The sequence below is a fragment of the Thamnophis elegans genome, chromosome 13 (genome assembly GCF_009769535.1).
Source record: "Thamnophis elegans isolate rThaEle1 chromosome 13, rThaEle1.pri, whole genome shotgun sequence".
Taxonomy (NCBI): domain Eukaryota; kingdom Metazoa; phylum Chordata; class Lepidosauria; order Squamata; family Colubridae; genus Thamnophis; species Thamnophis elegans.
The window spans coordinates 20,863,233-20,887,723 of NC_045553.1; the positions used below are offsets into that span (position 1 = coordinate 20,863,233).

The 24,491-nt window shown below is 47.2% G+C and overlaps 1 protein-coding gene across 3 annotated transcripts in view; it reads left to right on the forward strand.

The window, feature by feature from the left end:
• Nucleotides 1-18,805: 18,805 nt before the first annotated feature.
• SLC23A2 (solute carrier family 23 member 2) overlaps nt 18,806-24,491 on the forward strand; it is a 75,153-nt gene continuing 69,467 nt past the window's right edge. For all 3 annotated transcript variants that reach the window (XM_032229411.1, XM_032229412.1, XM_032229407.1), the window contains exon 1: nt 18,806-18,964. The gene's annotated coding sequence lies outside the window, so the exon portion shown is untranslated. The remainder of the gene's footprint in view (nt 18,965-24,491) is intronic.

Below are 24,491 nucleotides of genomic sequence, written 5' to 3' on the forward strand. Positions count from 1 at the left end.
GAAGGCTCTGAGGAGGGCTCTGTGTTGGAGGCAGAAAGGGGGCCAGGGCCGTATGCCAGATATCGGCTGCCTTCGGAGTCAGACATCAGTGAGGCAGAAGAACAGCTGTAGTCTGTGCATGCACAGAGTTGCCAGATGAAGGGAACAGCTAAAGAACAGGGGTTGACTTGGGAGGAAGGCCATAGGTGGACAATGAAAGGCCCCTCCCAGAGGAAATAATAGAGGAGCTAAAGGGGAGTGGAGTTTGCAGGAGACAATTAGGTCGCTTCATTGGTTCGTGACTATCCGAGACTCATTGCCAAGTTTTGCAGTTATGGGCCTGGCAGCTCTCTAAGCCAGAGAAGGTCTGTGACTGTAAATCACAAAGACTTCGCTGGATGTGAATGAGCAGAATTCAGAGTCAATGAATAAAAGGAGATTTTGTTGGGACCAGGAGTTGACTTCCTGCTCTTAGGAAGCCTCTGTCAGAACATTAACGGAAAACCTTTGTGTCAGCCTCTGCTTTGCTGCTGCTTCGGCTGCCATTGAAACGGGGAGGGGGGGCATGGTATTTGGGAGGGGAATCATTATGTGCTGGAGGAGTATTCTAGAAGCTGTCCTGACCATCTCTTTGCGCATGTGGAGAAAGGGAGTTTCCCGCCAAGGCTAACTGTCCAGCATTCTACCCTGATGATGCTTTTTGAAGATATCTCCCACCTGAGATATCACCCACCTGACAGTTGGGTGAATTATTATTGGACTATGGAACGGGGTGCCAAGGGAAGGGGATTGAACTATACATGATATCTATTGCTTTTGCTCCAATTTACCCAGACTCAGCTTTGCCTTGCTACTTATCGTTTGTAATTAGTAAAAGTACACTTAATTTCAAGAATGGAGTTGAGTGGTTTCTTTCCTGATTATTAAATGAAGCAGCACCTGACAATAAGCTGAGTCTCACCTCGCACCCAACCCGGAGCGAACACCTTCCTCGCAGAAGAAAAAAAAAAGATGTCTTTACACGACAGCGACCAGGAAGACAAAATGGGTGCAACGGCAGCACCATCAGTGACAGAAATGCTGGCCGACCTGAGAGTGAAGGAACCTACTGTTCGACCCAGGTGGACTTGGGGAGTGGGACAGAAAGAGGAACCTGATGAGCCACTAACTGGAGTCACGAGGAGGAGGCCCAGGAAACCAGCTGCTGACTGGCGTGGCTCTAAGGATGAAGACTACAAGATGTCCCAAGCCATGAAACTCCTCGAAGAGGCATGGGGTGAACGCCGGGCTCGAGAGAGTGCCATGGAAAGGGACCCAGTGGAGGAACTAGAGAGAAGGTACCCGTTGCTTAGCTTAAGGGAGACTGGGGGGGGGGGGCGAAAGGGGATGTGCACAAGAACACCCAGCACCGACCTCTCCCCCTGCAGCTAGAGACATTCCGAGAGCAGTGGGGGGGGGGGGGCAGGCGACGCCGGATGGCTAAGGTCCCACCCTTAAGCATAAAGTATGATGGAGAACCTGGCAGTTTGGGGTTGTTTATAATTCAAGTCTGGAATTATATGCAAATATATGGGCCTGATCTGGACTCTGATGAATCTAAAGTAAGAATAGTGTTAATGACCCTAGAGAAGAAAGCAGCTGACTGGATGGTCAGATTACATAATAGTGACTCCCCTCTCCTGAGGAATTTTGATGACTTTATGGCAGCAATGAGGAGGCGTTTTGACGATCCTCTCACCGAGCGCCGAGCTAGGCTGAAATTTACGACTCTCAGACAGGGGAAAAAGACTGTCCCTGAATATGTACAGGAATTCCAAGAATTATCGGCTTATATGAGGGGATGGTCTGAAGAAGCCTTGTTAGATCGATTCGCAGATGGCTTGAACAGAGATGTTTACCAGCAGTGTGTAAACAGACGAATTCCACGCCGTTTAGAGCCTTGGTACGTACACGCTGCAGATATTGAGCTTGATTTGGCTAGACTTCATTTCAAGGAAGAGGGAAAAGTCGAGGATTCCCCTCCCCCCACTAAATGTCCCCACCCAAAGGTGCAGAAAGGCGGAAGGGGAGGTTTCACAGGCAAGCCCAAGCCCTCCGCTTGCTTCCGCTGTGGGAAGGAGGGGCACCGTCCTGTGAATTGCCGAGTCAAGCTGACCCACTCCGCTCTGCCCCCTCCCCCCAGAGGGAGAAAAAACCTGAGAAGCCTCCCGGCAAGAAAAAGGAGCCTGCTCTGAGAGGGGAGGAGACTTCTCGGCGCTTCGAGCCAGAGGAAGGTGGAAGCGGAAGTCCCAGCTCGTCTGACGACAGTGACTATGAAGATGCTGTCCCCTGGGTAAGTTCTCGCTTGGGACCCATGCTTATCCCAGTTGAGCTTAGAGTGCCCTCTTCTGACACAAAAGAGAAACTTCTGGCTCTTTTGGATTCTGGTTGCTCATGGTGCATTATAAGCCTTGAGATAGTTGAGAAAATGGGCTTGAAACTAAGAGCTTTGAAAATCCCTATTCCATTTTGCCAATTAGATGGCTCTATTGTGGGGGGTGGTCCTGCTCATTTTTCCACTGAAACCATCGAAATGTGGCTGGGAACCCACCAAGAAATGATAACTTTTATTGTAGCTCCAGGAATGGACCGGCCCCTTATTTTAGGACTCCCCTGGCTCTGTAGATGGAACCCATGCATTAACTGGAGAGATGGGTGGTTGCAGGTTCGGTCTGCCATACCCCCTGAGGGGAAGGTGGAGGCTCCTGAGTCTACTGATACTGTCCCCAAACTGGCAGCCAGAGGGCAGGAAAAAATTGAGGGGGAGGAAAGAATTCCGAAGAAATATTGGGACCTGAAAGATGTTTTCAGTGAAAAATCTTCTGATAAGTTGCCCTCTCATAGAGCCACAGATTGCACCATTGATATTTTACCTGGGGTGAAGCTCCCAAAACCCCAAATATATTCAATGACCCCTAGGGAGATGGACGAAATGAGGAAATTCATTGATAAAAACTTGGAAAGGGGCTTCATTGAACCAGCGAGGCCCAAGGTAGCTGCGCCAGTATTGTTCAGAGAAAAGAAAGATGGCTCCTTCAGATTATGTGTGAATTTCAAAAATCTGAACTGCATCTCTGCCCAAAACCTCTACGCTTTACCACTAATGAAGGACATGCTTGCCCAACTAGGGAAGGGGAAGATTTTCACTAAATTGGATCTACGGAAGGCATACTATCGGGTCAGAATTAAGGAGGGAGACGAATGGAAGACTGCTTTCAACTGCCTCCCTGGTTGTTTCCAGTTTCGAGTGATGCCATTTGGCCTCCAGGGGGCGCCAGAGGTCTTCATGCAACTGATTAATGAGGTTTTGCATGACCATCTTTACAAAGGCATGATGGTCTATTTAGACGATATCCTTATTTACACGGAAACATGTGAAGAACACGTGAAGCTTGTTCGCACTGTTCTGAAAAAACTCCGCACTGCAGAGCTTTATGCCAAATTGTCCAAGTGCAAATTTCATCAAGAAAGAGTTGATTACTTGGGCTATAGGATTTCCCACAAGGGGATAGAAATGGACCCAGCTAAAGTCAAAGCTGTCACCGAATGGGAGGCCCCACGTACACATAAGCAATTGCAGAGCTTTTTGGGGTTTGCTAACTTCTATCGTCAGTTTATTCCCTCGTTCGCTAAGATAGCTCTCCCAATCACTAACCTCCTTAAATCAAAAGGAGGAGCTAAGCCCAAACCCAGTAAACCGTTGAACTGGACTCTGGAGTGTCAGGCTGCTTTCGAAAAGTTGAAACTCCTGTTTGCGGAGGAACCGGTCCTGAAGCACCCAGACATGGACGCGCCTTTTGTGGTCCAGGCTGATGCCAGTGCTGTGGTGGTGGGAGCAGTACTACTTCAAACAAATACCCAAGGTAAATTACAGCCCTGCGCTTACACCTCTCGCAAGTTAACCGACATGGAGAGACGTTGGGTTATTTGGGAGAAGGAAGCTTTTGCTGTTCGTTGGGCTTTGATGACCTGGCGCCACTTTCTAGAGGGCGCCAAACACCCTTTTGAAGTGTGGACGGACCATAAAAACTTGGATGCGTTGAAAACCCCCAGGAAGCTGTCTCCCAAGCAGATGCGCTGGGCTCAATCTTTCAGTAGATTCAATTTTACTTTGAAATACATTCCGGGAGGGAAGAATTTTATGGCTGATGCTCTGTCCAGGCTTCCACAGTACAACTGTTCAAAGCTCAGTGTTGTCCAACCTGTCATTCCCACAAAAAGTCTGGCTGCTCCTGTTGTCACTAGAAGTCAGACAACTTCTAACCTAGAGGTCACGAAAGACTTTATCTCTGAACTAAAGGGGGCCCTTCAAAAGGCTGACTGGTTCCAACAACACATGAATGAATGCACCATGAAAGATGGATTGGCTTGGATTGGTGCAAAATTGTACGTCCCTGCGTCCATTAGGACCATCGTACTCCAACGGGCTCATGACTCTCGCATGGCTGGACACTTTGGCTTCCTCAAAACCCTGCATCTGGTTAAGAGGCAATTTTGGTGGACAAATTTTGGAGTCTTATGTCGCTAGTTGTCCCGTTTGTGCCACTGCGAAACGCCCTTCAGGAAAGCCCCAAGGGTTGCTCCAGGCGGTAGCTCACCCAGAAGCCCCATGGAAGGAGATCTCTATGGATTTCATTGTTGAGCTTCCGGAAAGTCAAGGGAACACAGTAATCTGGGTTGTTACTGACTTATTTTCCAAGCAAGTTCATTTCATTCCTTGCTCCAGGATCCCTTCCGCAAAATCTCTGGCTAAGATGTTCATCTCCCATATATATCACTTGCATGGGGTGCCCGACCGCATCATTTCAGATAGGGGTGTTCAGTTCACTTCCCTATTCTGGAAAGAGTTCCTGAAACGGATTGGCTCAGCCCAGGGGTTAAGCTCCTCCCACCATCCTCAGACTAATGGGGCCTGCGAGAGGGCTAATTCTGTACTGGAGCAATATCTTTGTTGTTTCATCAACTACCAACAAGATGATTGGGTGGAATTGTTGCCTCATGCTGAAGTAGCTTACAACAATTCAGTGCACAGTAGCACGGGCTTTACCCCTTTCCATGTGGTATATGGGCAGGATTTTGTGCCCATTCCGGAGATTCCTCATGAGAAACCACAAGTGTCCTCATTCTCCAAGTGGAGTGATCGTCTTCGGGAGGTGTGGCCTTTGACGCACTGAGCACTGGATGCTGCACACTGCGCACATAAGAAACATGCTGATCGGAAACGCTCTAAACCATGGGGTTTGAATATAAGGTTGGTGATCGGGTTTATTTGTCCACTAAGTTCCTACAAATGACTCAGAAGTCGAAGAAGTTGGGCCTGAAATATGTTGGCCCATTTCCAATTATCAAAATCATCAACCCTGTTTCCGTCTGCCTCCAGTTACCTAAACATCTCAGCCGGGTTTATCCTGTTTTTCATGTTAATCTCCTGAAGCCAGAACATACTTCTTCGTTAAGGACTCCTCTTCTGCCTCTGCCCACCCCGCTTTTGATAGAGGGAGAGCAGCATTTTGAGGTTCGAGAAATTTTGGACTCACGTAAACGAAGGAACCGTATTCAGTACCTTGTGGCTTGGAAGCATTTTCCCCCATCTCACACTGAATGGGTTGACAAGTCCCATGTTCGGGCTCCTCGTCTGCTCCGGAAGTTCTACTCTACCTACCCTGACAAGCCCTGATTTTCTATGGACTGCTAATTTTCCTTTTTTTCCCTTCCCTTATCTCTCTTCTATGTCACATTGTCCATCTGTTTGTCTGTATTCTTTCATTTGTACAGGTGTGACCGCCCTTGTCTGGAGGAGGGCCGGATGTCAGCCTCTGCTTTACTGCTGCTTCAGCTGCCATTGAAACGGGGAGGGGGGCATGGTATTTGGGAGGGGAATCATTATGTGCTGGAGGAGTATTCTAGAAGCTGTCCTGACTATCTCTTTGCGCATGTGGAGAAAGGGAGTTTCCCGCCAAGGCTAACTGTCCAGCATTCCACCCTGATGATGCTTTTTGAAGATATCTCCCACCTGACAGTTGGGTGAATGATTATTGGACTATGGAACGGGGTGCCAAGGAGAGGGGATTGAACTATATATGATATCTATTGCTTTCACTCCAATTTATCCAGACTCAGCTTTGCCTTGCTACTTATCGTTTGTAATTAGTAAAAGTACACTTAATTTCAAGAATGGAGTTGAGTGGTTTCTTTCCTGATTATTAAATGAAGCAGCACCTGACACTTTGATTGTTTACCTCTGTAAAAACAGATGTTAGCAATAGCAATAGCAGTTAGACTTATATACCGCTTCATAGGGCTTTCAGCCGTCTCTAAGCGGTTTACAGAGTCAGCTTATTGCTCCCAACAACAATCCGGGTCCTCATTTTACCCACCTCGGAAGGATGGAAGGCTGAGTCAACCCTGATTTGAACAGCCGAATTGCAGAACTGCAGTCAGCTGAAGTAGCCTGCAGTGCTGCATTTAACCACTGCGCCACCTCGGCTCTTTTGTTGTATGTTATATATATATATATATATATATATATATATATATATATATATATATATATATATATATAATTAATTTATATATATATATATATATATATATATATATATATATATATATATATATACACATACATACACACACACACACACACACACATATATACAGTTATACAGTTATATGTTATATGTTATATGTTATATCAAAGCTTGGCATTGTGTGTGAAGTCAGAAAATTGTGCTTCTCCAACCGGCCCCAATTAGTCCCACCAGGAATCCATGTGACACCCAAACCCAGTCGGTGTGATTGTTTTGGCTCACGGTTGAGTTACGTCCAGCCACATCCAGCTGGTGGCTGCCATGATTTATTGCATCCTGCAGGAGAGGTCAGTTTGGCTTTGGGATAGCTGTACCTAGCCGTTATCAACACAAGGAGGGCTTGTGTTGTTGGTGTTCTTTTCACCTCATTGAGCTAATAAAGGAATCCTCCGTCAGGAAGAATGACACAAGGGAGGGGTCTATTGATGTTTTTCCCACTTCCAAAGTGGGGTGGGGGGCTCGTGTGTCCCCCCTCACTGATCTTCATGCCTGTCTGAAATGCTCCTGAATTAATGGCCAAAACCCGCTTCCCAGAGGCATGGATGACACACGGGGATGATTCAGCCATTCCTCCACAATACTTTGTGTTTAAAGGTGTACAGCATTTTCATTTCAGCCGACTGGGAGTGGCAGGGTGGGCAGGTGGGCAGTGCTTCTGGAAGGCATCTTGGGATGGGGGGGGGGGGACCGAAAAACTGAAGGCATTGCTAAGCACTTCTTTTGGAGGCTAAAACCAGGGTTGTAGGAATTGCATCTCTCCAGTCTTGTGAAAAGAAGGACGAGGGGTGACATGGTAGCAGCGTTCCAGTATTTGAGGGGCTGCCATAAAGAAGAGCGTCAAATTATTCTCTGACGCACCAGAGGGCAGGACAAGAAACAATGGGCGGAAACTAATCCAGGTGAGAAACAACCTAGAACTAAGGATAAAACTTCCCAACAGGGAGGACAGTGAACCAGGGGAACAGAAATTGCCTTCAGAAATCGTGGGCTGTCCGTCCCTGGAGCTTTTTAGGAAGAGACTTGACAGTCCCTTGTCTGAGATGGTATAAAGTTCTCCTGCTTGAGTAGGAAGATCTTGAAGACTTCCAAGATCCCTTCCAGCTCTGTTCTGATTTTCTTTCCTAGTACTGGACTCTTCTGGCCAGAGAGTTGATGTTGTTCCTGGGGTTTGTTGGAACCATGGCCATGGTGCAGGAGGACTAGTTGGCCACACCCAGCCAGCAACTGGCAGAGAACCCGTTGCTGACATTTTTGAAGCCCACCCCTGCTGAAAAGAACGGCTATTTTGGGTTGTCATACTGCAATATAATTTCTTTCTAAAGACAATCTAAAGTCTCAGTAAAGGAACCACGGAAGGAGGAGGAGGAGAATCGGTTGACCCTCCCCCCTTTTCTCAGTGAGACCCCCTCACAACACAAGTAAAACAATGGTGGGTTCCCATGGCAGGGGGAGGGGGGCCATCTTGACTTTTTCGACCCCTTCTTGTTGTCAGCCCTGGCAGGCTCACACACGCTGCTCTTTTTGGTGCCCATGTCCTGCACCTCCTCCTTCAGCCTGGCAGCTCCTGGGACAGAGGTGGGATTCAGCAGGTTCTGAGCAGTTCTGGAGAATCGGTAGCGGAAAATTTGAGTAGTTCGGAGAACTGGTAAATACCACCTCTGGCTGGCCCCCATCTATCCCCTGCCTCCCGAGTCCCAGCTGAGATGGAGGGAATGAGGATTTTGCAGTATCCTTCCCCTGCAACCCCACAAATCCATGCCCAGAAGGCCAAGCCAAGCCCACAAATCCATGGCCACAGAACCAGTAAGTAAAAAAACCACTGTCTCAGGACCATGGCGGTGCGCCAGCATTTCTGGCTTAGAACCCCCAAGGCAACGGAGTGGACCAAAGGGGATTATTCCGCACCGTCGATCTCCTCATCTCTCATCCAACATCCTGACCTTTTGGGGACAGTTTTTGTTGGCCCTGCGACAGAGAGGACATCGCTTCTGCATCACTATGTGACGCTCCACAAGGCTCCGTGCTGACGTTGTTTAGAACAACGGCTGGCTTTTTTTCCTCCCAGGACTCATTTTGGGAGTGGGTTGTCCTTATATTCACGGGCCGTGACCCCCAGGTGGGCTGAGCAAACAGAGTGGTCAAAGGTTCGCAGGTATTAATTGGATGACAGCAGGGGCCCCCAAACCTGGCAACTTTAAGACTTGTGGACTTCAACTCCCACCCCTGCGTTTTCAGGCATACTTTAATATCTGAACAAGCTGTTTCCAATGCCTAGCATGGTCCGTGTTTAAAAGCAATGGCAATCAGAAGCCCAATCTTGGTTGTGTGAGAAGATGGTATGGAGATATCCGTGTTCTGAATGTATGAAAAAAATGTTTACGAGACTCTTAAGCGTCAGTAAAAAATTGAGAAAAAACATTCCCAAGGTGTCATCCTGTGGCTTGAATTTGTCGGTGGCTTGAATTTAAGATCTACCGGTTAATATTAATAAACCAGGTTTTATCGATTAGTATGCACCAAAACCACTGTGCTTCATTCAATACAGTTAATATTGGTCATTATTAAACAAACCATAGGTAAACATCAGTTTAATTGGCCAGACTTTGAATGCAAAGCACAATAAAAATTCAAGGTTCTCCGTTCTAAGAGATCTTAGAGAGTCAATGGCCTTTCTACCAGGGCAGATCACTGGTCCATCTATGCTACAGGTCCCCAAACTTGGCAACTTTAAGCTGGCTGGAGAATTCTGGGAGTTGAAGTCCACAAGTCTTAAAGTTGCAAAGTTTGAAGACCTCTGATCTATGCTGACTGGCTGCAGTTCATTTCCCTTCCTGATCCCCATATGCAAATCCCCACAACTAAATCAAGCGGTCAAATCTTTGTCAAACAACAGTCCTTCCTGTGACTTAAAAAAATCAAAACAGCTGCAAAATTGGCTCACTTATTTTGCAGTCAAACCTCCAAAATGCATTTCAAAACAACAAGAAGTAGCAGTTCCATCTCTAACTTCTGTATTCTACCATCATACTATTTTTGTGGGACCAAAGGTATAACAAAATTAGGCATCCTATGTGTGGCTCACGATGCGTTTCTCCCAGGCTCCATATGCCGTGTACTAGGTTTGCACATTGGATGTGGAGCGCAGAATTGTTACATTTTTTAATGGGATGAGGACTGCATCTTTTTGCCTCCATGCTAACCTGCTCTTAAATTTGAGACCATTCCTTTTTTTAAAAAAAAATTAACCTTTTTACAAAACAAAACATAAAAACCTGTTCTGACCTCCCTCCTCTGTCCAGTAACGAAAGCCAAGACAAGCGTAAAATGGAATGTCCTTTAATTAGCAAGTCCAGACTCTCGGTGGCTGAAAGCCAAATAAACAAACAGATGGCAGCAAGTCTGACAAACCTTGGCAGCAATGCAAACAAACTCTGGCAGCAATCCAGTCTGCCAAGTTCGTTTCTCTTTAGTCCAAGCGTTGACTTCTGCAAGAGGGGCGTGGCACAAGCAGTCTTTTTTATAGTCTGGAGAGGAGCTTAATGACCATCAGCTGAGCGTAATTACCTCCTGTAATTACGTAGTTGTTCTTGACGCTGAGTAGCCCTTTGACGGCGTGCATCCCGGAACAACTCACTGTTGATTTCTGGATCACTCTCTTGTCTCCTCCCCACTGATCAAAGGCTCAGGGGCCACCTGGTAGCCAACCAGTCTCTCTGCGCCCTGCTTGGAGTCAGAACCCTGTCCAGGGTCCTCCACATCTCCAGGGCCGACTCATAGGGCCCCTCGCTGTCGGAGTCTGGTGGCAGCTCCAACGGCTCCTGCTGGGCCACAACAAAAACCACATTCTACATCCATTCTTCCTATTCCTAAGACATTGGTATATCCCATTTTGTTTATCGTCATACATACTTTCCATTTATTTTATATTTCCCTCTTTACATTTATAATTCCTTTAACCTATATGTATATACGTTTCCTACTTTCATTTGTTATTCCTGTTCTCTAACCAGTAAATACCATCGATCCCATACTGTATGGTATTCTTTATCTTCTTTATCTTGACCATTCCTAAGATCTGTTCTGACCAGGAATTGTTGTTTGGGCTGGACAGTAAAATGCTCAACTCACCAACCAACCAACCTGCTATATAAAATTTTTGCTCCTGGCATTTTCTTCCACATCACAAAACTTGGCCTTGCATGGATTTACAATTTATGGCAGGGATGTCCAAACTTGGGAACTTTAAGACTTATGGACTTCAACTCCCAGAATTCCCCAGCCAGTAAAATTCTGGGAGTTGAAGTCCACAAGTCTTAAAGTTCCCAAGTTTGGACACCCCTGATTTATGGTAAGAAGATATAAATCAGGAACAGGAAGTGTGAAAGACAAAAACAGATAAAAAGAGGGGAAAAACAAGACAGCATTGTGATGTATGAGACCCAAGGCTATACTATGATCTGATACGCATAGACAACCCCTCGGTCTCGTGTTCAGGTGGCCAAACCAGGATGTGGGTGACCGGAAGGCCATGTTTGGCTTGGAAAGAGGGACTGTCAGCTCCTCTCCATTAGTTAATTAGGAAAGAATGACCATGAGACTCCATGCGTAGAAATCAAATGTACTTTTACTAATTAAAAATGTCAGGTGCAAGATAACTTCAAAAGGCATCACGAAGATGGAATGTCGGTGCCGTTAGACCTGGCGGGAAACACCCACGCATGCGTAGTCCAGTCAGTCGGTAGACTCCAGAAACTTCCACCAGCACAATGAGTAACCCCTCCCAAATACCATGCCTTCCCTCCCCGTTTCATGGCAGCTGAAGCGATAGCAAAGCAGAAGCTGACATCCGGCCGTCCCCCGGAAAAAAGGCGATCAGGCCTGTAAAACGAAAAAAACACAGACAGACAGACGAACAACAAAACAGATAAGAAAAATGGGGGGGGGGGGGGAAGAGAAAATTAAGGCTTGTCAGGATAAGCAGCATAAAACTTCCAAAGTAGTCAGGGAGCACGAACATGGGACTTGTCAACCCATTCCGTTTGGGAGGGGGGAAAATGTTTCCAAGCAACTAAGTACTGGATGCGGTTACGCCGCCTGCGGGAGTCCAAAATCTCACGGACTTCAAAATGTTGTTCACCATCAATCAACAATGGAGGAGGAGGAGGAGAATCAGGCGGACGTAAAGTTGAAACACGAACAGGCTTAACGTGGAACACGGGATGAACACAATTGAGATGCTTAGGCAGTTGCAAACGAACGGAAACAGGATTGATGATCTTGAGGATGGGGAAAGGACCAACATACTTAGGCCCCAATTTTCTGGATTTTTGAGTGGTCTGAAGGAACTTTGTGGACAAGTAGACCAAGTCACCCTCCTTGTACTGATAAGGCTGAGCACGCTTCTTATCAGCTTGTTTCTTATGAGCGCGATGAGCAGCATCCAACGTAGCAAGAGTCAAAGGCCAAACACGGCTGAGACGCTCACTCCAATCAGCGACGGAAGAAACTTGCGGCTGGTCATGAGGCAACTCAGGAATAGGAACAAAGTCCTGACCAAAAACAACCCGGAAAGGGGTAAAACCAGTGCTGGTATGAACAGAATTGTTGTAGGCCACTTCAGCGTGAGGCAACAAGTCCACCCAATCATCCTGCTGATAATTAATGAAACAACGTAAGTACTGTTCTAGAACAGAATTAGTCCTCTCACAGGCCCCGTTAGTCTGAGGATGGTGGGCGGAGCTAAGGCCCTGGGCGGAGCCAATGCGTTTAAGAAATTCCTTCCAGAAGGTTGAGGTGAATTGGACCCCTCTATCAGAAATAATACGATCAGGCACTCCATGCAATCGGTAAACGTGGGAGATGAAGAGTTTGGCGAGAGCCTTAGCAGAAGGAATCTTGTGGCAAGGTATAAAATGAACTTGTTTGGAAAATAAGTCCGTAACGACCCAAATGACGGTGTGCCCCTGGCTCTCAGGAAGCTCGACAATGAAGTCCATCGAAATTTCCTTCCAAGGGGCGACAGGTCGTGCCACAGACTGGAGCAGCCCTTGTGGTTTCCCAGGCGGCCTCTTAGCGGCAGCACAAACCGGGCAACTGGCCACATAAAGTTCAATGTCCTTTTTCAAAGAGGGCCACCAGAATTGCCTCTTGACTAGATGTAAGGTTTTGACGAAGCCAAAGTGACCCGCCAACTTGGAATCGTGAGCCCGTTGGAGAACGACGAGACGAAGAGAGGCGGGCACATAAAGCTTGGCACCGATCCACGGTAGATCGTCCCTCACCGTGCACTCATCTTGATGTTTCTGGAACCAGTCGTCCTGGGGAAGGGCGCATTTGAGGTCAGACAGAAAATCTTGAGGCACCTCCACTTTCGAGCGTGCTTGCTGGCGAGTGACCACCGGAGCCGCCAGGCTGGAAGTGGGAACAACAGGTTGAACAACACTCAGTTTGGAGCAGTTGTATTGAGGAAGTCTGGACAAAGCGTCCGCCATGAAATTTTTCCCTCCAGGGATGTACTTGAGCGTGAAATTGAAATGGTTGAAATGTTGGGCCCACCGCATTTGTTTAGGGGATAGACGGCGCGGGGTCCTCAACGCCTCCAAATTCTTGTGGTCAGTCCACACCTCAAAAGGGTGCTTAGCGCCCTCCAGAAAATGGCGCCATGTGGTTAGGGCCCATCGCACCGCAAACGCCTCCTTCTCCCAAATGGCCCAACGTCTCTCAGTGTCTGTGAGCTTGCAAGAGGTGTAGGCGCATGGTTGTAAGTCACCGTGGTCGTTGGCTTGTAGCAAGACAGCCCCAACGGCGACATCACTGGCATCAGCCTGGACGACGAAAGGCTTGTCCATGTCGGGATGTTTGAGGACAGGCTCCGCAGCGAACAGGGGTTTTAGTCTTTCGAAAGCAGCTTGGCATTCCATGGTCCAATCCAGTGGTTTGCTAGGCTTAGGTCTAGGCCCACCCTTGGACTTCAACAAATTTGTGATAGGAAGTGCAATTTTGGCAAAAGAAGGAATGAACTATAGCAGTAGACTTATATACCGCTTCATAGGGCTTTCAGCCGGTAGAACTGACGGTAGAAGTTAGCAAAACCCAAAATTTTTTGCAACTGCCTGCGTGTTCGGGGTGCTTCCCACTCAGTGACCGCTTTCACTTTTTCAGGGTCCATCTCAATGCCAGCGGGAGAGATGCGATAACCGAGGTAGTCAATCTTAGCCTGGTGAAACTCACACTTAGACAATTTGGCATAAAGTTCAGCGGCCCTGAGTTTCTTCAAAACAGTGCGCACCAGAGCGACGTGGTCGTCATAATTGTGAGAATAGATAAGGATATCGTCTAGATATATGATAACGCCTTTGTAAAGGTGGTCATGCAAGATCTCATTTATTAATTGCATGAAAACAGCAGGCGCCCCCTGCAGGCCAAAAGGCATGACCCGGAATTGGAAGCAACCAAGAGGGCAGTTGAAAGCAGTTTTCCATTCATCCCCTTCCTTTATACGGGCCCTGTAGTACGCCTCCCTGAGGTCCAGTTTAGTGAAGATTCGGCCCTTCCCCAATTGGGCCAACATGTCCTTCATCAAAGGCAATGGGTATAAGTTTTGGGTCAAGATGGCGCTAAGGTTTTTAAAATTAACACATAATCTCAGAGAACCATCTTTCTTCTCACGGAAGAGCACAGGAGCAGCGACTTTAGGGCGGGCAGGTTCAATGAAACCCCGCTCCAAATTTTTATCAATGAATTTTCTCATCTCCTCCATTTCCCTAGGAGACATGGAATAAATCTGGGGTTTTGGCAACTTCACCCCGGGTAAAATGTCGATTGAACAATCAGTAGGCCTGTGGGGCGGAAGTTTGTCGGAAGATTTCTCACTAAAAACTCCCCTCAGGTCCCAATACACCCAGCGAGGCGAGGCGTCGTCATCAGAGGAGCTGGTGGAGACATCCGCTTCGCCCTCCAAAGCCTGGGCGAATTGGGGGTGTGTGTGTGGAATCAACGGCGAATGCAGCTTCTTTCTTTTTCTTATCTGAGGCCCTGGTAGGTTTCCCCTCCCGTTTGGAAGGGGTCAGGGCGGTCGTGGGCAGCTGGGCGCGGCATTCAGGCGCGCGATGGCTGATTTTCCCACAACGAAAGCAAGCAAACGGTCTGGATTTCCCAGAGGGGCCTCCCCTCCCTTCGCCTCTGCTCCCGAAAGGGGTTTTGCGGCTCGGGGGGTAAGATTTCGCAGCTTTCTCTTTTTTCTTCTGCCTCTCCTCCTTAGCACATTTGAGCCTCATTAAATCCAGTTCAATGTCCGCCGCGTTTTCAAACCAAACAGTTAAGCGTTTGGGAAGGTGGTGATTAGCACATTGTTGATAAATATCTTCATCCAAGCCCAAAGCAAATTTGTCCAAAAGGGCTTCTTCACCCCAACCTCTCATGTAATTACATAGGTGTTGAAACTCCTGAATGTACTCGGACACTGGCCTGTCCTCCTGCGCGAGGGTCATAAATTTTAGTTTGCCCCGTTTCTCAGTCAGGGGGTCATCAAAACGTCTCTTGAAAGCTCCCATAAACGCATTGAAATTCCTCAGGAGGGGGGAATTTGATTGGTGTAAGCCTGTTCCCCAGTCAGAGGCCTCTCCGTCTAATGCAAGCAAAACCATGCGTATTCTCAAGGTATCTGATTCAAAATCGGGGCCATAGATTTCCATGTAATTATAAACTTGCATGATGAAAGACCCCAGCTTCTTAGGGTTTCCATCATATTTCACAGGTAATGGGGGGACTTTAGCCATTCTGCGTCTTCTGGGGAGGGGGGCCCCTGGTCTGGCAGCACCCCTGGCAGGGGGGGGGTGAAGCTGCTCGTGGGTTTTCTTGCTCCCATCCCCTCTCGGCCTCTTCACCCTCCCCAAATCTTTGCCCAGAGTACCTCTGTTCCAAGTAATCAGGTTGATCTCTTTCCTGGGGTCTTCGTTCGGCTCCCGCCTCAAACGGCCTTTCCTGGTGTCTTCTTCTGGTAACAGCCGCATCCCAGTTTGCCCCCTCCTCTCTTTGTCCCACCGACATGGACCAACGGGGGGGACTAGCAGGGCTCGATATCTCCAGCTGAGCCAATTCTTCAGGAAACAAGATATCAGTGGGTTCTTTGTCCTTTTCTCCATCGCTGGCTGGCGAAGACATTTTTTTTTCTTTCTGTTCTGTCTCCTTGAAGTTTTGCACCTTCCACGGTAGATTGTAGTCTCCTGGAAAGGTGTTTTTGAGACTTCGCTACCTGTCAGCTCCTCTCCATTAGTTAATTAGGAAAGAATGACCATGAGACTCCATGCGTAGAAATCAAATGTACTTTTACTAATTAAAAATGGTTAAAGGCAATGCATAGCAAAGTCTGGTTAATTAGGCGCGAAAACAGTTGATATATAGAATAGCCCATTCCCCACCCCTTGGCATCATAGACCCAGTCCAATCATAAGTCTTCCAAATGTCAGAAGCTGACAGGGACCCACAAGTCCTTATAATAAGAACTGTGACCTGGGGTGCTCAATAGCTTTATTTTTCCACCTTTTTCCAGTATGCCTGGAGGGCAAAGGAAACGCACCACAAGGTGCAACCAGCAGAACTGGCCTCAGAGCCTGGGGCCCCTTAAGGATGGTTACAGAAGGCATGCAGAGATGTTACCTCTTGCAAAATTACTGCCAACTGGATTGCACCAACGGTGCGCCATTCCAGTGCTGTGCTACGCCTGTCTACTACTCCGTTGAAGTCGTACTTCTTACCCTGTGACTCGGGTCACATCAGGACTGGCTGTTTCCATTCCGGTGGTTTCCCAGGCTTCCTCTTTCCCCCGGGATTTATCTAGTGATTTCTGGCTGAGACCCTAATCCTGGGAAAGATGAAAGGAAAGCGAAAAAGAGGATGGCTAGCAGCAGGGTGAAAAGACCTGATTCCAGCTCTGTTCTGATTGATTGATATCAGCAATCATTAAGAAATATTAACTAATGAGCTCCAGAATGTTTACAAAATATTGCAGAAATGATCATGAGTATAGTTTTACTCTCATTCTTTTCATCAAGCGATCGCTCCGGTTTTCATCCCGATGACAATTGCTCTTGTTTTGTCTGCCCAGGGGCCCACTCCAGCAACATGATTGTTAGTTCACACCAGGATGACGCTACCCACACATTGAACCTCCTAATAATCGCACAGCAAGAGGAAGGCGTGATTTGCATATTGCGTGGTGCACAGCTTCAAAATAACTCTTCCAATAAAAGAGAAGTGGAACTGAGAATTGTCACGCAATGGAAGAAACAATTTTCCGTCTCCAACCTTGGCAGCTTTAAGCCTGGAGACAAAGCTGGCTGGGGAATTCTGGGAGTTGAAGTTCTCCAGGTTTAAAATTGCCAAGGTTGGAGACCCCTGCCTTATGTGACTTACAGGACTTAGATGGTTAGCTTCCTTACAGGTAAAGGTTCTCCTTGAATATATGTGTTAGTTGTTCCTGACTCTAGGGGGTGGTGCTCATCTGTTTCAAAGCTAAAGAACCAGTGCTCTGACTCAACCCCGAAGGCGCATGGAACTCTGTGACCTTCCCACCAAAGGTGGTTCCTATTTTTCTACTTGCATTTTTTACATGCTTTCAAACTGCTAGGTTGGCAGAAGCTGGGACAAGGAATGGGAGCTCACTCCATTACGTGGCACTAGGGATTCGAACCGCCGACCTTTCTGATCGACAAGCTGTGTCTTAGCCACTGAGCCACCACATCCCATAGCTTCCTTAGATATTGAATTATAAAGTTTATCCTATTGCAACTCTGTGGCGTCATATTATTGTGATTATATAATAGTTTATTTATTTAGTAAATTTATAGGCTGCCCAATCCTGAAGGTGGCACAGTGGTTAAATGCAGCACTGCAGGCTACTTCAGCTGACTGCAGTTCTGCAGTTCGGCTGTTCAAATCTCACCGGCTCAGGGTTGACTCAGCCTTCCATCCTTCCGAGGTGGGTAAAATGAGGACCCGGATTGTTGTTGGGGGCAATATGCTGACTCTGTAAACCGCTTAGAGAGGGCTGAAAGCCCTATGAAGCGGTATATAAGTCTAACTGCTATTGCTATTGCTAACTGCTATTGCTGAAGGACTCCGGGCAGCTTACAAAGTGAAAAGAAGAGAAATTAATAAAAAAAATAAAGGAAAACAATTTAAAAACATCACACATGCACCCAATCTGATTGGGGCTGGACCCCAGCAATGAGATCAACAGCCCCAGGCCTGCCGGAACAGCCAGGTTTTAACAGCTTTTCGGAAGGCCATGAGAGTGGGCAAGGTCCGGATCTCTGGGGGTAGCTCATTCCAAAGGTTCTAACCTAATTTAATAGTTTCTCTCTTGTATTGTACATTATTTAATCTCTCATCCTTGCTCTCTCTCTGCTTAAACTAACATTTGTATTTCTAGGTACATGTTTTATTAACGTTGCATATCAATGATTGCACAACCTCTATAGATTCACTTAACAATTGTTGGGCTTTGCAACAAGCTTTGGGGTCCATTGTGGTCGTAAACTGAGGACTGCCTGTATGAAGTCTCTTGAAACCCCGGTCTCCACCTGCCAGAGGCTGGGACCAAGCAGGGCAGGGGATGATAAGAGCCGGTCTCCTGGCTGTGTGGACCAGTGGTTGGATCATACCTGGCAGAACTCTTATAAGCCTTATAGGGGGAAATTGCATGTATTTTAATGCAAAATAGAGTGGTGGATTTTATGACTTCATAACTCGAGTTCTGAATGCATAAAGTTATATGGACGAGAGCAGCTGCAAATGACACACTCACACACAGAGATCCAGCGATGCGCATCCTGCAGTTGGCTGACGTCAGTCCCTGCGATGACGTCACGGATTGACGTCTCACCACTCCTCCCCCTCCCGCCTCCGGCCCAGCTCGCTCTTCCCTTTGCGAGCGCACTGCCCCGGCCAAGCAGAAGGCGGGGAAAGCCTCCTCCGCTCCCCCATCCCATCGTCCGCAGACGGCTAGGATCAGAGAACCCATCAGCCGCGGCTGAGGAGACCGAAGCTTTTCCCGGCCAGCGGCAGATTTCCCGGCCGGCTCACGCGATGCCGAGCGAACGGGGCCGAGCGGGCGCACGCGTATCCCCTCCCGTGGGCGGGGCCCCGCACCCGAGCCGCGCCCCTTCTCTCCCCCCTCCCCCGCCGGCGCACGGCGGAGCCACGCCCCCTTTCCCTCACGCCGCTGCGGGTCGCGGAGACTCGCGCGCTCTCCAGCTCCACCGCCGCCACCGCCGCCGCCAGTCGGGCTCCGCCGCCTCCCCCTTCTCAGCCCCGCCGGCGTCACCATTTCCAGCCGCTGCTCGCCGTGATGGCAGGTGAGGGGACGCGGCTGGGCCCTCCCGCCCCCCTCCCGCAGGACGCCCCTGAAGCGGACTCCCGTTCCCATCCTCCCCCGCCTCCCCTCCCCCCTTCGCCTCACGAGGTGTCATCCCCTCACTTCCCCCCCCCCCCGTCTTTCGTCCCCCCCCTTCCTCTCCCTCGGGGTCGGTGCTCCGGCCGCTGGAGGCTCTCGGGGGTCGACCTCCTCCTCCGCAGCCACGCCCCTCTTTTTAATGTGGGGGGGTCCACGGGTTCTGCCCCTCCCCGTGATACGGTGCCATCTTGCCCCCTCCCCACTCATCCACAGTCTCTTGGCCGCCGCCGGGATCAATGCTCTCCTTCGCACCCCCTGCCCTCGCATCTCCTTCGGCTAAACCGCCCCGTCCTCCCCCTTCCCCCATGGATCCCCCGCTTCCCAGCTGGGCCTCGCGCGCCCGCCGAGACCCCCACTCCCCCCGCCGCCGAAGGGCCGCGTTCACGTGCCCCCCTGTCGGGAGGAAGGGATTTCCATGTAATTGGGGGAGAAGGGGGGGGCTGTTCAGGCCGGGAGAGGAAATACCCTTTTTGGGTGGGTGGGGGTGTCCGCCTCCATCTTCCTTGGCCACAAAATGGGTGGCCGAGAGGAGGAGGGGGAGGGGGAGGAGGCGTTGGGGGCGAACTCACCTGCGGCTGGGCTGGGTGAGCTTCTCCGGGTGCCCGGCACGTGGCTGGAGCCGCCTGGGGAGGGGAGGGGAGGAGGTGCGTTGTCTACGGGGGAAGAAGGGAGGGGGCTGCTTGCTTTGGGGACCAGAAGTGGATCCCCTTCTAATGAAGGCAGCCTAGGATGGGCCATGGTTCTCCTACTGGCTGATGCAGGGCCTTCTCTCTGCCTCATCTCTGGTCTTTTCTGTTGTAAGTGTAGTTTTATGTCTAAGATATCTGAGGTATCCTACCCATCCAGCTATCTGTGCTCGCTCTTTCTTTCTATCTATCCATCCATACATCCATCTCTATTTTGTGTGTGTGTGTGTGTGTGTATACATACATATATACAGCATGTATATATACAAACATAACATATCCAAGATGTATGGGTGGATGGATGTAATAATAAAGATCTGTCTTCTGTCTCTCGCACACACACTCCATCCATCCACCCATCCACCTATATTTAATATATGTGTATCTTAATATATATATACATACATATATATATATATATATATATGTATGTATGTATGTATGTATGTATGTATGTATATATGTTTGTGTGTGTGTGTGTATCAATTATCTATCTATCTATCTAATCTATGTATATGTAGCATATTCAGGATATACATATACACACAATATATATCTAGGATGTATACAGATACATGTAATAATAAAGACCTCTCTTCTATCTCTCTCTCACACACTCCATCCATCCGGAATGGTGAAGATTCTGGCTTAAAAGCCTGTGTGTGTGTGTGTGTGTGTGTTACGAATTCTAGGCCCTCCTGAGGCTTGCAAGTCATCTGGGTGATCTTTTGGGCCAGTCACTCTTTCTTAGCCCAACCCACCTTATAGGTAGGGAAAAAATATAATATTGTACATTGTTTGAAAGCTGAATAACGCACCTGCGCTCCATCTATGTGGCTTTAGTCATAAAATTATTAGATCTGATATTTTACCATACCACGTGGTGTGATTTTTATATTCCCCCACTCGTCTTCGTTTCTACGGACAATGTAATTGATAAGGTGAGTAGTTAGCAGAGAATTGGGTTTTAATTAATCTGTATGGAAGGTTCTTGGTAAGGGACATTTTTTAAAGCAAAGTTGCCTTTAGTCGAGACCATCCTCTCCAGGCTCAGTTTTCTCCTTACAGAAATGATTTGCCATTGTTGATTTGCCATTGTTGTTTTCAGGGGTGTTTTGTGGAATCCTCTGTTACTGCTGAACTTCCTATGTCATCCCAGTTAAATACTAACCAGGGCAAACCAACATTAGCCAAGCTGAGTTGGTAATATTTAGTTTAATGTAAAATGGAAGTATTATACTAATATCTAAAAATTATTTTCATCATTGATCAATAAATATGTAGCTGGATATTTAAGTAACACAGAAATACAGAAGAGCTTTTTGAAACCATAATAACCAATTTGAATACACAGTATATTTTTCATTTGTTGCCCAATTTTGGAAATATTAATTCTTCAGGAGCTACTGTTGGCTCTGAATGGTTTGATTTCCCTAAATATTTTTGAATGTTATGTTGCCTGTAGAACTCTTTTGGAATTGATTGTATAATATAATTACTTTATGATTGATGATGTCAGTTTTTAGTAAATCTATTACTTGTGTGACTTGCATATTTGTGATCTTTACTTTAACAAGAATAACAACACTCTTAACTCCATCTCTGATTTTCTCGGCATTCACTTCCCTCTCGGCATTCATTTCCCTGACCCTCTGGTTTTATGATTTGATCTTAGTTATTCTTACTATTTAATCAAATATCCCATCTTATAATGGTGTGATCACTTTTGTGTTCTGTTCTGATGCAGGAATGAAGGCATTTTGAAATTTCATAATTATTTCTGTGTTACGATTTTTTATGCGAACGTTTTGTTCTAACCATTTGCTTACATTCATTCAATCTTGAAAATGAGAGGACGAAACAGTAGTTTAAGCAATAGTCTAATTTTTATTCTCATCAGAATCAATAAGAAATAGAACAATGCCCGGAATGATGGGTGATATTATGTAAGAAAGACAATGCAACCCGGTGTGAACATACATCTCAGTATGTGAGACATGACTACAGTGGCCAGTTTTGAGAATGGTGACCCAGAGCTAGATTGGCAGAATTATCTTGGAAACTTACAAGGTAGAAACCGAGTCATCTTACATAATTTGTTAGTGGTTCTAAAAGAAAGGACTATGCTTGCAGGCTGTATTACAGTTGACAGCCTGGAAGAAACAAAGTCCTCTTTTCTGATGAGAGCAACTTTTGCATCTCATTTGGAAACCAAGGACCCAGAGTATGGAGGAAGAATGGAGAGGCCAAAAATTGAACCAGTTTTTGGTGCTTTGGGCAAAAGTTGCTCTCATCAGAAAAGAGGACTTTGGACCACTGTGCTTCATTAAGACCAGGGTCAATGCAGCCATCTACCAGGATATTTTGGAGCACTTCATGCTTCCTTCTGCAGATGAGCTTTATGGGGATGCTGACTTCATTTTCCAGCTGCCCACACTGCCAAAAGCAGCAAAACCTGGTTCAATGACTGTGGGATTACTGTGCTTGATTAGCCAGCAAACCCATGTGACCTGAACTCCATAGAGAATCTATGGGGCATTGCGAGGAGAAAGATGAGAGACATGAGACCAAACAATGCAGAAGAGCTGAAGGCCGCTATTGAAGCATCCTGGTCTTCCATAATACCTCAGCAGTGCCACAGGCTGATAGCTTCCATGCCACGCTGCATTGAGGTAGTAATTGCTGCAAAAGGGGCCCAAACCAAGTACTGAGAACATATCAATGATGTGCGGTGAGGTTTATGGCTGGTGAGGCAGTCCTCCCCCCCCCCCCGACATCCCACTGTGTAAAGCGCTTTCTTTCTTTCGCCCGCCTGAGGTCTGACAGGCGGGCAAAAGAAAGCACTTTAGACAGTGGGGTGTCGGGGGAGAGGTGAGAATGCCTGAGCATTCTCTCCTCGCCCCTGACACGCCACTGTCTAAAGTGCTTTCTTTCTTTATCCCGCCTGAGCTCTGACAGGTGGGCAAAAGAAAGCGGCAGCCCGCCAGCTTGCTTTCTTTTGCACGCCTCTGTGTCCGTGGCAGCCGTGGACATAGAGGCGGGCAAAAGAAAGTGAGCTGGCGGGCTGCCGCTTTCTTTCTTTTGCCCAGAGGCGCCCATCTCTGGGCAAAAGAAAGAAAGCGGCAGCCCACCAGCTGCCTGAGCTGCCTGCCACTGAGCAAAAGAAAGCGGCAGTCCGCCAGCAGAGGCGGGCAAAAGACCCACCTCTGCTGGCGGGCTGCCGCGGACACAGAGAGAGAATGCTGGCGGGCTGCCCTCCCTGCCTCTCCTACCCCCTTCCCTCTCTTCCCTCTCAAACAAGCACACGAACACACACACACAGAGACACAAAATTGCACCAGGAGGATTAATTTTGAATTAATCCCCCTCCCACCCACATACCTTTTCCACCTGTTTCACAGAGGATTTCAACTCTACTCTTGCCTGCCATCGTGAAAATGTAAAAATGTAAAAGGAAAAAGGCAAGAGCTGCTGAGGTCAGGCTGGGCTAGTTGCTACCAGAGTCCCCAATGGATGACTCTGCTTAACTGTTTAAAAAAGCCTCTAAAAAAGCCCTCTACAGGAGAAGGCAAGAGAACCATGTACCTCATCTACATAAGGAATTTTTCAGTTTTTAACCCTTGCTTAACTCTGCTCATAAAATCAGACTAAATGAGGCACATGGTTCTCCTGCCTCCTCCTGTAGAGGACACTTTTTTAGAGGCTTTTTTAAACAGTTAAGCACTAAGCAGAGTCATCTGCTGTGACTCTGACAGCAACTAGCTTAGCCTTTTTCCTTTTACCTTTTTTTTTCTTTTCATGATGACAGTGGTGAGGCCCTGCCTCTCCTGACTGCACATCACTGGTACATATGCATGCTTATACTTTTCAGAGGTCCGATATTGTTCTATGTACAATCCTTGTTTAATTGATTGCATGTAATATTCTAATTTTCTGAGCTGGTGGATTTGGGATTTTCATGAGCTGTACGCCATAATCATCACAATTATGACAAATCATGGCTTGAACTATTTTGCTTTGCATGTAATGAGTATTATCTCATATATTAGTTTCACCTTTTAAGTTACATTACTGAAATAAATGAACTTTTGCACGATATTCTAATTTTTTGAGTTTCACCTGTAATCGGGTGGAGCTGCAGGAATAGGACATAGTTCTGATTCAGTCTTTTTGTTGTTGTTTTTCTTTGGGTCTTTATCTATAGCTCAAAGATAGGCGAACTGATGGGTAGAAGTAATGTATTTATTGTGCTTGCTGTTTGTGAGGCCATGGAGATGCAGTAATATTTTTGTGAATTAATGTTTCTCAAATCATCAAAATAATGGTGTGAATCCACTGAAAACTCATTTTGCATAATTATTAAGGAATATAATGCAGGCAGGGCTGTAATAATAACATCATGAAAAAATATGCCAGGAACCACACAAATCATTAAAAGGTGTGCTGATTGCGTTTACCTGAAAAAGAAAATGTTATCTGAAAAGGGCTTGGATTGGTGAGAAAGAATCAAAGAATCAATGATAAATCTGTAAGCCATTCAGATTCGCTTTGTAGGGGAGATGGGCGGCATAAAAAATTAATGAATAAGTTAATGAATACAAAGCTGCTCATGTGATCATGAGTTTTGATCATGTGATCAAAATTCAATTGTTTGGCAGCTGGTTCATATTTATGACCATTGCTGTGTCCCATGGTCATGTGATCCCTTTTTGCTACCTTCTGACAAGCAAAGTCAATGGGGAA